Genomic DNA, 14916 nt, shown 5'->3' with positions numbered 1-14916 from the left:
TATACATGTGTGTGTACTGACATGGTTGTCCTGCACACATATGTATACATATATAGCAATAGTTTGTCATAAACGTCCTATAATTATGTACGATATGCACTGTCAGATATTATATTGAAAAGATATGGACCTGTGCATATATGGATATAGATGTATGTCCATATGTGCACACATATGTATGTATAAAATACGGATATAACATATATGTGTACCTTGTAGGATGTATTGACATTCATTCAAATGGAGTCATTATTGTTTACCCTTGGTATTATGCTGATTATCTCATTATACTATCTATATAATTCATCCTGGTCTCAAAAGCCCTATCTATTTCCCCTTTTTTCTTTTTCAGATGCGTACTTAGTACTTCTTCGTTCATAATGACATTCTGGGCGCCGTAACTTACTTATACCCGATTTTCACTTCTGCGCATGCGCGCACTTCCGGGTACACTGCGCACGCGCGGCTTGCGTGTCACTCGTCTCTATGCGTTCCATAAACACAGGAAATTGTTCTGTTAGTCCCGCCCCTTCAGCACATTTAAACCCCAGCGCGGTCATTCTCTTTCACTCCACCGCTGATCCTTGGCTAAACAGGTATGTCATGTCTTTCTCCTCCGTTAACCCTTTGCTGACTGGCACTTTCCCACTATAGATCACCAATGTTTTATGCACTTGCATTCCTTTTTCTGATACACTGATAGTGATTTTCTTACTCTATTTTCCAGTCTAATAGCGATTCAACATTGTGACAATTTCCCATTGTGGACATTACAATTATATACTGCCCTTTCCAACAGAAAGGTAATTTTGTTTTCTAATTTATCAATTATGATTATATGTTGGTGAAAGTGCTTATGCACTGAAATAACATGTTATAAATCTAATATTGGTCATGACATTTACTTTCAAGTGATTTCTATAATTCCTAATATGGGCATTGTTGTTATGATTATTCTTTCAGATATAAATGATTATACACGTCTGACGTTCTTCTCAGATAGTATTCAAAATACCGTATAGGTAATAAAGGATATAAATTGTTATTATTTTACATGATACAAATATGAATGAATATTGGTACTCATTTTTCCTTTTGTTATTCTCTATCTCTGTTACATATAATTCAGTTGTGAAGAAGGCAAACAGCCGAAACGTCATATCATTTCTGAATATCCGAATAATATAAAATATAAATAAACAATAATTGATAACATTTTGTGTGCCGGAGTTTTTTCAATATATGGACTATTTTTTCTCCTGAGCACCATATTGGTGAGCCAGACCATTCTTTATAAGGCTTGGTTGACACTAGACTTTTCTGGTCACCATCAAAATGGCTCCGCACTGTGATCCTAAGGCTGGGGCCACACGTACCTGTGCCCCTCCCCCCGCCGCTGTGTATCTAATCCTGTCGTGTGTGATACTGTCTGCTGAGCAATGTATCTAATCCTATCCTGTGTGATACTGTCTGCTGAGCTGTGTATCTAATCCTATCCTGTGTGATACTGTCTGCTAAGCTGTGCATCTAATCCTGTCGTGTGTGATACTGTCTGCTGAGCAATGTATCTAATCCTATCCTGTGTGATACTGTCTGCTAAGCTGTGCATCTAATCCTGTCGTGTGTGATACTGTCTGCTGAGCAATGTATCTAATCCTATCCTGTGTGATACTGTCTGCTAAGCTGTGCATCTAATCCTGTCGTGTGTGATACTGTCTGCTGAGCCATATAACTAATCCTCTCCTATGTGATACTGTCTGCTGAGCTGTGTATCTAATCCTATCCTGTGTGATACTGTCTGCTGAGTTGCTGTATCTAATCCTATCCTGTGTGATACTGTCTGCTGAGCTGTGTATCTAATCCTATCCTGTGTGATACTGTCTGCTGAGCTGTATCTAATCCTATCCTGTGTGATACTGTCTGCAAAGCTGTGTATCTAATCCTATCCTGTGTGATACTGCCTGCTGAGCCATGTATCTAATCCTCTTATGTGATACTGTCTGCTGAGCTGTGTATCTAATCCTATCCTGTGTGATACTGTCTGCTGAGTTGCTGTATCTAATCCTATCCTGTGTGATACTGCCTGCTGAGCCATGTATCTAATCCTCTTATGTGATACTGTCTGCTGAGCTGTGTATCTAATCCTATCCTGTGTGATACTGTCTGCTAAGCTGTGCATCTAATCCTGTCGTGTGTGATACTGTCTGCTGAGCAATGTATCTAATCCTATCCTGTGTGATACTGTCTGCTAAGCTGTGCATCTAATCCTGTCGTGTGTGATACTGTCTGCTGAGCCATATAACTAATCCTCTCCTATGTGATACTGTCTGCTGAGCTGTGTATCTAATCCTATCCTGTGTGATACTGTCTGCTGAGTTGCTGTATCTAATCCTATCCTGTGTGATACTGCCTGCTGAGCCATGTATCTAATCCTCTTATGTGATACTGTCTGCTGAGCAATGTATCTAATCCTATCCTGTGTGATACTGCCTGCTGAGCCGTGTATCTAATCCTATCCTGTGATACTGTCTGCTGAGCCATGTACCTAATCCTCTTATGTGATACTGTCTTCTGAGCTGTATCTAATCCTATCCTGTGTGATACTGTCTGCAAAGCTGTGTATCTAATCCTATCCTGTGTGATACTGCCTGCTAAGCAGTGTATCTAATCCTCTCCTGTGTGATACTGTCTTCTGAGCTGTGTATCTAAACCTATCCTGTGTGATACTCCATCTGTCCTTGGTTGACACTAGACTTTTCTGGTCACCATCAAAATGGCTCCGCACTGTGATCCTAAGGCTGAGGCCACACGTACCTGTGCCCCTCCCCCCGCCGCTGTGTATCTAATCCTCTCCTGTGTGATACTATCTGCTAAGCTGTGCATCTAATCCTGTCGTGTGTGATACTGTCTGCTGAGCCATATAACTAATCCTCTCCTATGTGATACTGTCTGCTGAGCCTTGTATCTAATCATGTCCTATGTGATACTGTCTGCTGAGCAATGTATCTAATCCTATCCTGTGTGATACTGTCTGCTAAGCTGTGCATCTAATCCTGTCGTGTGTGATACTGTCTGCTGAGTCATATAACTAATCCTCTCCTATGTGATACTGTCTGCTGAGCCTTGTATCTAATCATGTCCTATGTGATACTGTCTGCTGAGCAATGTATCTAATCCTATCCTGTGTGATACTGTCTGCTGAGCTGTGTATCTAATCCTATCCTGTGTGATACTGTCTGCTGAGCTGTCTATCTAATCCTATCCGGTGTGATACTGTCTGCTGAGTTGCTGTATCTAATCCTATCCTGTGTGATACTGTCTGCTGAGTTGCTGTATCTAATCCTATCCTGTGTGATACTGTCTGCTGAGCTGTGTATCTAATCCTATCCTGTGTGATACTGTCTGCTGAGCTGTATCTAATCCTATCCTGTGTGATACTGTCTGCAAAGCTGTGTATCTAATCCTATCCTGTGTGATACTGCCTGCTGAGCCATGTATCTAATCCTCTTATGTGATACTGTCTGCTGAGCTGTGTATCTAATCCTATCCTGTGTGATACTGTCTGCTGAGTTGCTGTATCTAATCCTATCCTGTGTGATACTGTCTGCAAAGCTGTGTATCTAATCCTATCCTGTGTGATACTGCCTGCTGAGCCATGTATCTAATCCTCTTATGTGATACTGTCTGCTGAGCAATGTATCTAATCCTATCCTGTGTGATACTGCCTGCTGAGCCATGTATCTAATCCTATCCTGTGATACTGTCTGCTGAGCCATGTACCTAATCCTCTTATGTGATACTGTCTGCTGAGCTGTATCTAATCCTATCCTGTGTGATACTGTCTGCAAAGCTGTGTATCTAATCCTATCCTGTGTGATACTGCCTGCTGAGCAGTGTATCTAATCCTCTCCTGTGTGATACTGTCTGCTGAGTCGTGTATCTAATCCTATCCTGTGTGATACTGTCTGCAAAGCTGTGTATCTAATCCTATCCTGTGTGATACTGCCTGCTGAGCAGTGTATCTAATCCTCTCCTGTGTGATACTGTCTGCTGAGTCGTGTATCTAATCCTATCCTGTGTGATACTCCATCTGTCCTTGGTTGACACTTTACTTTTCTGGTCACCAACAAAATGGCTCCGCACTGTGATCCTAAGGCTGGGGCCACACGGGGCACTACTGCGATGCTCGCATGACACTCGGCTCGCGCTGGCAGCACAGCAGGAGCCGAGTGTCATGCTTGTATCCCTGCAACTGCAGTCCGACTGTGCGAGCGGACCTCAGCTACAGGGGGAGGTCCGGCTCTCAGGAGGGGCGGGCCAGCGCTGCGGAGGGGCGGGCCAGCACTGCAGAGGAGAGGGAGGGATTTCTCTCCCTCTCTCCTCCGTAGCCGGCTATTGCGATTCTCGCTCTGCACGCGCGGTTAACTGGTGTACCGCGAGTGCAGTGCGATTTTTCTCTCGCCCCATACACTTGAATGGGTGCGAGAGAAAAGAGTCTCGCTTTACAATCGCAGCATGCTGCGATTGTTTTCTCGGTCCGATTATGGCTGAGAAGATAATCGCTCATGTGTGCTGACACACAGGCTAATATTGGTCCGAGGGGAATGCGATGTTTTATCGCACTCCACTCGCACCGATTTTCTCGACGTGTGGCTTAGGCCTAAATATCATTCTCTGTTATCCTTTGGAAACACCTAGGGTTGGGAGGGGGAGGTGACATCACACACAGGAGAGCAGATTCTGCCCACTTTACTACTGTTGTAATCCAGCCTAATTCTACAGTCTGATTTCAGCAGCTACTCCCTCTAGTGTTTAAGAGGAAAATATCAAACTTTTTTTTTTATATTTTGCTCAATTAAAAGCAAATAATATTTAAACAAAAACATTAATACTTTACATTTTTTCAGTTATTGAATTTTTTTTTTTTTTTTCTTGGACGACACCTTCCCTTTAACCTATGCTAGGCACTGACAGAGTCCATGTCGTCACACTCCTGACACCATACGGATCCGCTGAAGCCCTGCGGATCTCCTGACGCCCTGAATCTCAAGATCTGACACTCTGCGCCTGCGGATCTCCTGACACACTCTGCGCCTGCGGATCTCCTGACACACTCTGCGCCTGCGGATCTCCTGACACACTCTGCGCCTGCGGATCTCCTGACACACTCTGCGCCTGCGGATCTCCTGACACACTCTGCGCCTGCGGATCTCCTGACACTCTACGCCTGCGGATCTCCTGACACACTCTGCGCCTGCGGATCTCCTGACACACTCTGCGCCTGCGGATCTCCTGACACACTCTGCGCCTGCGGATCTCCTGACACACTCTGCGCCTGCGGATCTCCTGACACACTCTGCGCCTGCGGATCTCCTGACACACTCTACGCCTGCGGATCTCCTGACACTCTGCGCCTGCGGATCTCCTGACACACTCTGCGCCTGCGGATCTCCTGACACACTCTGCGCCTGCGGATCTCCTGACACACTCTGCGCCTGCGGATCTCCTGACACACTCTACGCCTGCGGATCTCCTGACACTCTGCGCCTGCGGATCTCCTTACACACTCTGCGCCTGCGGATCTCCTGACACTCTGCGCCTGCGGATCTCCTGACACTCTGCGCCTGCGGATCTCCTGACACACTCTACGCCTGCGGATCTCCTTACACACTCTGCGCCTGCGGATCTCCTGACACTCTGCGCCTGCGGATCTCCTTACACACTCTGCGCCTGCGGATCTCCTGACACACTCTGCGCCTGCGGATCTCCTGACACACTCTGCGCCTGCGGATCTCCTGACACACTCTGCGCCTGCGGATCTCCTGACACACTCTACGCCTGCGGATCTCCTTACACACTCTGCGCCTGCGGATCTCCTGACACTCTGCGCCTGCGGATCTCTCTCTTTACACCCTGCATCTGTTTTTCTTTGTTCCCAAAGATATTCAAAACTGCAATCTCCCATGAAGTTGCCCCCCTTTTCCCAGTGGAGCCCACCTGCAGATAGTAACCGGAGCGTGCACCGCTGTGGGGCTAGGAGACACTAGGGGGCGACACACTGGCATTTGCCAGCTCCATACCTTCTCCAGCAACTCATGTAATGTGTCGCCTTCTCTCCAGGATAGATGCAGGAGGACGAAAGGACCTGTGGAAAGTCATGACCATGTGATCAGTCACGTGTGGGAGATGTCATGTGCTTCCTTCCGTTTCTAAGTTAATGTCCTTGTACGGGAATGTGTGCGGCTTCTGAGCCTGAGGGAATGTGCCCTGTGCGCACAGAGGCCGCACACAGAGGCCGCACACAGAGGCCGCACACAGAGGCTGCACACGCCGGAGTCACCTGCTTTGGTTTTTTTGGTTATTTTTTTTTTTTGCAAAAGATCTTTTAGGAAAATAGTTTTTCCTTAGGAGCCTTTTTTCATACCTTCTGACACCTTTTCTGTCGTCTTTGTAGCTGGGGTTTCTTTCTTGAAAGTCTCAGTTCCACTTACTTAGACTCAGTGTTTTACATGGATGAGTGCGTGTATCCTTTATATACAGCTCTGCACTGTATACTTTATAGACACAGCTCTGCACTGTATACTTTATAGACACAGCTCTGCACTGTATACTTTATAGACACAGCTCTGCACTGTATACTTTATAGACACAGCTCCGCACTGTATGCTTTATATACACAGCTCTGCACTGTATGCTTTATATACAGCTCTGCACTGTATGCTTTATAGACACAGCTCTGCACTGTATGCTTTATATACACAGCTCTGCACTGTATACTTTATAGACACAGCTCTGCACTGTATACTTTATATACAGCTCTGCACTGTATACTTTATATACAGCTCTGCACTGTATGCTTTATAGACACAGCTCTGCACTGTATACTTTATAGACACAGCTCTGCACTGTATGCTTTATATACAGCTCTGCACTGTATACTTTATATACAGCTCTGCACTGTATGCTTTATAGACACAGCTCTGCACTGTATGCTTTATATACAGCTCTGCACTGTATGCTTTATATACAGCTCTGCACTGTATGCTTTATATACACAGCTCTGCACTGTATACTTTATAGACACAGCTCTGCACTGTATACTTTATAGACACAGCTCTGCACTGTATACTTTATAGACACAGCTCTGCACTGTATACTTTATAGACACAGCTCTGCCCTGTATGCTTTATATACACAGCTCTGCACTGTATGCTTTATATACAGCTCTGCACTGTATGCTTTATATACACAGCTCTGCACTGTATGCTTTATAGACACAGCTCTGCACTGTATCCTTTATATACAGCTCTGCACTGTATACTTTATAGACACAGCTCTGCACTGTATACTTTATAGACACAGCTCTGCACTGTATACTTTATAGACACAGCTCTGCACTGTATGCTTTATAGACACAGCTCTGCACTGTATACTTTATAGACACAGCTCTGCACTGTATACTTTATATACACAGCTCTGCACTGTATACTTTATAGACACAGCTCTGCACTGTATACTTTATAGACACAGCTCTGCACTGTATGCTTTATAGACACAGCTCTGCACTGTATACTTTATATACACAGCTCTACACTATATGCATTATACACAGCTCTGCACTGTATGCTTTATATACAGCTCTGCACTGTATACTTTATATACACAGCTCTACACTGTATGCTTTATATACACAGCTCTGCACTGTATGCTTTATATACACAGCTCTCCACTGTATGCTTTATATACACAGCTCTGCACTGTATGCTTTTATATACAGCTCTGCACTGTATACTTTATATACACAGCTCTGCACTGTATGCTTTATATACACAGCTCTGCACTGTATGCTTTATATACACAGATCTGCACTGTATGCTTTATATACACAGCTCTGCACTATATGCATTATACACAGCTCTGCACTGTATGCTTTATATACACAGCTCTGCACTGTATGCTTTATATACAGCTCTGCACTGTATACTTTATAGACACAGCTCTGCACTGTATGCTTTATATACACAGCTCTGCACTGTATGCTTTATATACACAGCTCTGCACTATATGCATTATACACAGCTCTGCACTGTATGCTTTATATACAGCTCTGCACTGTATGCTTTATATATACAGCTCTCAGCTCTGCACTGTATGCTTTATATACAGCTCTGCACTGTATGCTTTATATACACAGCTCTGCACTGTATACTTTATATACACAGCTCTGCACTGTATACTTTATAGACACAGCTCTGCACTGTATACTTTATAGACACAGCTCTGCACTGTATACTTTATAGACACAGCTCTGCACTGTATACTTTATATACACAGCTCTGCACTGTATGCTTTATATACACAGCTCTGCACTGTATACTTTATATACACAGCTCTGCACTGTATACTTTATAGACACAGCTCTGCACTGTATACTTTATAGACACAGCTCTGCACTGTATACTTTATATACACAGCTCTGCACTGTATGCTTTATATACACAGCTCTGCACTGTATACTTTATATACACAGCTCTGCACTGTATACTTTATAGACACAGCTCTGCACTGTATACTTTATAGACACAGCTCTGCACTGTATACTTTATATACACAGCTCTGCACTGTATGCTTTATATACACAGCTCTGCACTGTATACTTTATATACACAGCTCTGCACTGTATACTTTATATACACAGCTCTGCACTATATGCATTATACACAGCTCTGCACTGTATGCTTTATATACACAGCTCTGCACTGTATGCTTTATATACACAGCTCTGCACTGTATACTTTATATACACAGCTCTGCACTATATGCATTATACACAACTCTGCACTGTATGCTTTATATACACAGCTCTACACTGTATGCTTTATATACAGCTCTGCACTGTATACTTTATAGACACAGCTCTGCACTGTATGCTTTATATACACAGCTCTGCACTGTATGCTTTATATACACAGCTCTGCACTGTATACTTTATAGACACAGCTCTGCACTGTATGCTTTATATACACAGCTCTGCACTATATGCTTTATATACAGCTCTGCACTGTATGCTTTATATACACAGCTCTGCACTGTATGCTTTATATACACAGCTCTGCACTGTATGCTTTATACACAGCTCTGCACTATATGCTTTATATACAGCTCTGCACTGTATGCTTTATATACACAGCTCTGCACTATATGCTTTATATACAGCTCTGCACTGTATGCTTTATATACACAGCTCTGCACTGTATGCTTTATATACACAGCTCTGCACTGTATGCTTTATAGACACAGCTCTGCACTGTATGCTTTATAGACACAGCTCTGCACTGTATGCTTTATATACACAGATCTGCACTGTATGCTTTATATACACAGCTCTACACTATATGCATTATACACAGCTCTGCACTGTATGCTTTATAGACACAGCTCTGCACTGTATACTTTATAGACACAGCTCTGCACTGTATGCTTTATATACACAGCTCTGCACTGTATGCTTTATATAGACAGCTCTGCACTATATGCATTATACACAGCTCTGCACTGTATGCTTTATATACAGCTCTGCACTGTATGCTTTATATATACAGCTCTCAGCTCTGCACTGTATGCTTTATATACAGCTCTGCACTGTATGCTTTATATACACAGCTCTGCACTGTATACTTTATATACACAGCTCTGCACTGTATGCTTTATAGACACAGCTCTGCACTGTATGCTTTTATATACAGCTCTGCACTGTATGCTTTTATATACAGCTCTGCACTGTATACTTTATATACACAGCTCTGCACTGTATGCTTTATATACACAGCTCTGCACTGTATGCTTTATATACACAGATCTGCACTGTATGCTTTATATACACAGCTCTACACTATATGCATTATACACAGCTCTGCACTGTATGCTTTATAGACACAGCTCTGCACTGTATACTTTATAGACACAGCTCTGCACTGTATGCTTTATATACACAGCTCTGCACTGTATGCTTTATATACACAGCTCTGCACTATATGCATTATACACAGCTCTGCACTGTATGCTTTATATACAGCTCTGCACTGTATGCGTTATATATACAGCTCTCAGCTCTGCACTGTATGCTTTATATACAGCTCTGCACTGTATGCTTTATATACACAGCTCTGCACTGTATACTTTATATACACAGCTCTGCACTGTATGCTTTATAGACACAGCTCTGCACTGTATACTTTATAGACACAGCTCTGCACTGTATACTTTATAGACACAGCTCTGCACTGTATACTTTATATACACAGCTCTGCACTGTATGCTTTATATACACAGCTCTGCACTGTATACTTTATATACACAGCTCTGCACTGTATACTTTATATACACAGCTCTGCACTATATGCATTATACACAGCTCTGCACTGTATGCTTTATATACACAGCTCTGCACTATATGCTTTATATACACAGCTCTGCACTGTATACTTTATATACACAGCTCTGCACTGTATGCTTTATATACACAGCTCTGCACTATATGCATTATACACAGCTCTGCACTGTATACTTTATATACACAGCTCTGCACTGTATACTTTATATACACAGCTCTGCACTATATGCATTATACACAACTCTGCACTGTATGCTTTATATACACAGCTCTGCACTGTATGCTTTATATACACAGCTCTGCACTGTATGCTTTATATACACAGCTCTGCACTGTATACTTTATATACACAGCTCTACACTATATGCATTATACACAGCTCTGCACTGTATGCTTTATATATACAGCTCTGCACTGTATGCTTTATAAACACAGCTCTGCACTGTATGCTTTATATACACAGCTCTGCACTGTATGCTTTATATACAGCTCTGCACTGTATGCTTTATGTACACAGCTCTTCACTGTATGCTTTAGACACAGCTCTGCACTGTATACTTTATAGACACAGCTCTGCACTGTATGCTTTATATACACAGCTCTACACTGTATGCTTTATATACAGCTCTGCACTGTATACTTTATAGACACAGCTCTGCACTGTATGCTTTATATACACAGCTCTGCACTGTATGCTTTATATACACAGCTCTGCACTGTATACTTTATAGACACAGCTCTGCACTGTATGCTTTATATACACAGCTCTGCACTATATGCTTTATATACAGCTCTGCACTGTATGCTTTATATACACAGCTCTGCACTGTATGCTTTATACACAGCTCTGCACTGTATGCTTTATAGACACAGCTCTGCACTGTATGCTTTATAGACACAGCTCTGCACTGTATACTTTATATACACAGCTCTGCACTATATGCTTTATACACACAGCTCTGCACTGTATGCATTATACACAGCTCTGCACTGTATGCTTTATATACAGCTCTGCACTGTATACTTTATAGACACAGCTCTGCACTGTATACATTATACACAGCTCTGCACTGTATGCTTTATACACAGCTCTGCACTGTATGCTTTATATACACAGCTCTGCACTGTATACTTTATATACACACCTCTGCACTGTATAATTTATATACACAGCTCTGCACTGTATACTTTATATACACAGCTCTGCACTGTATGCTTTATAGACACAGCTCTGCACTGTATGCTTTATATACACAGCTCTGCACTATATGCTTTATATACCGCTCTGCACTGTATGCTTTATATACACAGCTCTGCACTGTATGCTTTATATACACAGCTCTGCACTGTATGCTTTATATACACAGCTCTGCACTATATGCATTATACACAGCTCTGCACTGTATGCTTTATATACACAGCTCTGCACTGTATGCTTTATATATAGCTCTGCACTGTATACTTTATAGACACAGCTATGCACTGTATGCTTTATAGACACAGCTCTGCACTGTATGCTTTATATACACAGCTCTGCACTGTATGCTTTATATACACAGCTCTGCACTATATGCTTTATATACAGCTTTGCACTGTATGCTTCATATACAGCTCTGCACTGTATGCTTTATATACACAGCTCTGCACTGTATGCTTTATATACACAGCTCTGCACTGTATGCTTTATACACAGCTCTGCACTGTATACATTATACACAGCTCTGCACTGTATGCTTTATACACAGCTCTGCACTGTATACTTTATAGACACAGCTCTGCACTGTATGCTTTATACACAGCTCTGCACTGTATGCTTTATATACAGCTCTGCACTGTATACTTTATATACACACCTCTGCACTGTATAATTTATATACACAGCTCTGCACTGTATGCTTTATAGACACAGCTCTGCACTGTATGCTTTATATACACAGCTCTGCACTGTATACTTTATATACACACCTCTGCACTGTATACTTTATATACACACCTCTGCACTGTATGCTTTATATACACAGCTCTGCACTATATGCTTTATATACCGCTCTGCACTGTATGCTTTATATACACAGCTCTGCACTGTATGCTTTATATACACAGCTCTGCACTGTATGCTTTATACACAGCTCTGCACTGTATGCTTTATACACAGCTCTACACTGTATGCTTTATATACACAGCTCTGCACTGTATACTTTATAGACACAGCTCTGCACTGTATGCTTTATATACACAGCTCTGCACTGTATGCTTTATATACACAGCTCTGCACTATATGCATTATACACAGCTCTGCACTGTATGCTTTATATACACAGCTCTGCACTGTATACTTTATATATAGCTCTGCACTGTATACTTTATAGACACAGCTATGCACTGTATGCTTTATACACAGCTCTGCACTGTATACATTATACACAGCTCTGCACTGTATGCTTTATACACAGCTCTGCACTGTATACTTTATAGACACAGCTCTGCACTGTATGCTTTATAGACACAGCTCTGCACTGTATGCTTTATAGACACAGCTCTGCACTGTATGCTTTATATACAGCTCTGCACTGTATGCTTTATATACACAGCTCTGCACTGTATGCTTTATATACACAGCTCTGCACTGTATGCTTTATACACAGCTCTGCACTGTATACATTATACACAGCTCTGCACTGTATGCTTTATACACAGCTCTGCACTGTATACTTTATAGACACAGCTCTGCACTGTATGCTTTATAGACACAGCTCTGCACTGTATGCTTTATAGACACAGCTCTGCACTGTATGCTTTATATACAGCTCTGCACTGTATGCTTTATATACACAGCTCTGCACTGTATGCTTTATACACAGCTCTGCACTGTATACATTATACACAGCTCTGCACTGTATGCTTTATACACAGCTCTGCACTGTATACTTTATAGACACAGCTCTGCACTGTATGCTTTATAGACACAGCTCTGCACTGTATGCTTTATAGACACAGCTCTGCACTGTATGCTTTATAGACACAGCTCTGCACTGTATACTTTATATACACAGCTCTGCACTATATGCTTTATACACACAGCTCTGCACTGTATGCATTATACACAGCTCTGCACTGTATGCTTTATATACAGCTCTGCACTGTATACTTTATAGACACAGCTCTGCACTGTATACATTATACACAGCTCTGCACTGTATGCTTTATACACAGCTCTGCACTGTATGCTTTATATACAGCTCTGCACTGTATACTTTATAGACACAGCTCTGTACTGTATGCTTTATATACACAGCTATGCACTGTATACTTTATATACACAGCTCTGCACTGTATACTTTATATACACAGCTCTGCACTGTATACTTTATATACACAGCTCTGCACAGTATACTTTATAGACACACCTCTGCACTGTATGCTTTATATACACAGCTCTGCACTATATGCTTTATATACAGCTCTGCACTGTATGCTTTATATACACAGCTCTGCACAGTATACTTTATAGATACAGCTCTGCACTGTATGCTTTATATACACAGCTCTGCACTATATGCTTTATATACAGCTCTGCACTGTATGCTTTATATACACAGCTCTCCACTGTATGCTTTATATACAGCTCTGCACTGTATGCTTTATATACAGCTCTGCACTGTATGCTTTATATACACAGCTCTGCACAGTATACTTTATAGACACAGCTCTGCACTGTATGCTTTATATACACAGCTCTGCACTATATGCTTTATATACAGCTCTGCACTGTATGCTTTATATACAGCTCTGCACTGTATGCTTTATATACACAGCTCTGCACAGTATACTTTATAGACACAGCTCTGCACTGTATGCTTTATATACACAGCTCTGCACTATATGCTTTATATACAGCTCTGCACTGTATGCTTTTGTTAAGGTGAACTCTTAACCAGAGATCACTAGTTGCCTACTGCCTGGCCGAATTGGTATATACCAAGTGCATGCATAAAAGAATCCACACCAGACACAGTCGGATGTGTAATCTCTTCTTGGTCACAGTAGAAAAATGGCACCAAACAGACAGAGGAGACTCATGCATCCTCTTGATATAGGCTAGGGGCGTACACAAGTTCAGATATGCCCATTTAGTGGGACAGTTCATGGGCTAGCGAATGGAGAGATCCGTGTTGCTGTTGATGGGCAGGTCTGACTCCAGTGGATGAAACCATTACGATGGGAGGGACGTCATCTGGTGCATCCATGCTGATGGTTTGGTCTGGGATGTCTTCCAGCTTGACCAGGGATCTTCCCTTATATGGTGGTCTTCTTTCATCTGGACATACCTTGCATTCCAAGCAAGGTGTGGATAACAGGAAATGGTGGCCATCTTTATATGTGTGTCATGTATATGATCTGAAACCTGAATTATGTAAGGCAAATCGATATATTTCCCACAATCCCTTGTCAAGAAGTTAATTAAGTATTTCATCTTATGGCTCTCCTCAACACTTTATATACACAGCTCTGCACTGTATGCT

At 42.1% G+C, this 14916-nt stretch overlaps 1 protein-coding gene across 4 annotated transcripts in view; it reads right to left on the bottom strand.

Annotated features, from left to right (window-relative positions):
• Positions 1-6172, bottom strand: part of SERHL2 (serine hydrolase like 2) — a 206762-nt gene extending 200590 nt beyond the window's left edge. For 2 of the 4 annotated variants that reach the window (XM_075320901.1, XM_075320904.1), the window contains exon 1: positions 6081-6172. The gene's annotated coding sequence lies outside the window, so the exon portion shown is untranslated. Of the gene's footprint in view, positions 1-5997 lie in introns of all 4 variants that reach the window. The other 2 variants (XM_075320902.1, XM_075320903.1) reach the window with 1 other exon arrangement.
• Between the last annotated feature and the right edge of the window lie 8744 nt (positions 6173-14916).

This window comes from Anomaloglossus baeobatrachus, chromosome 8 (assembly GCF_048569485.1).
Source record: "Anomaloglossus baeobatrachus isolate aAnoBae1 chromosome 8, aAnoBae1.hap1, whole genome shotgun sequence".
NCBI lineage: Eukaryota > Metazoa > Chordata > Amphibia > Anura > Aromobatidae > Anomaloglossus > Anomaloglossus baeobatrachus.
Note: the sequence above shows the minus strand (reverse complement) of the source record. Positions and strands in the feature narration are given on the sequence as shown.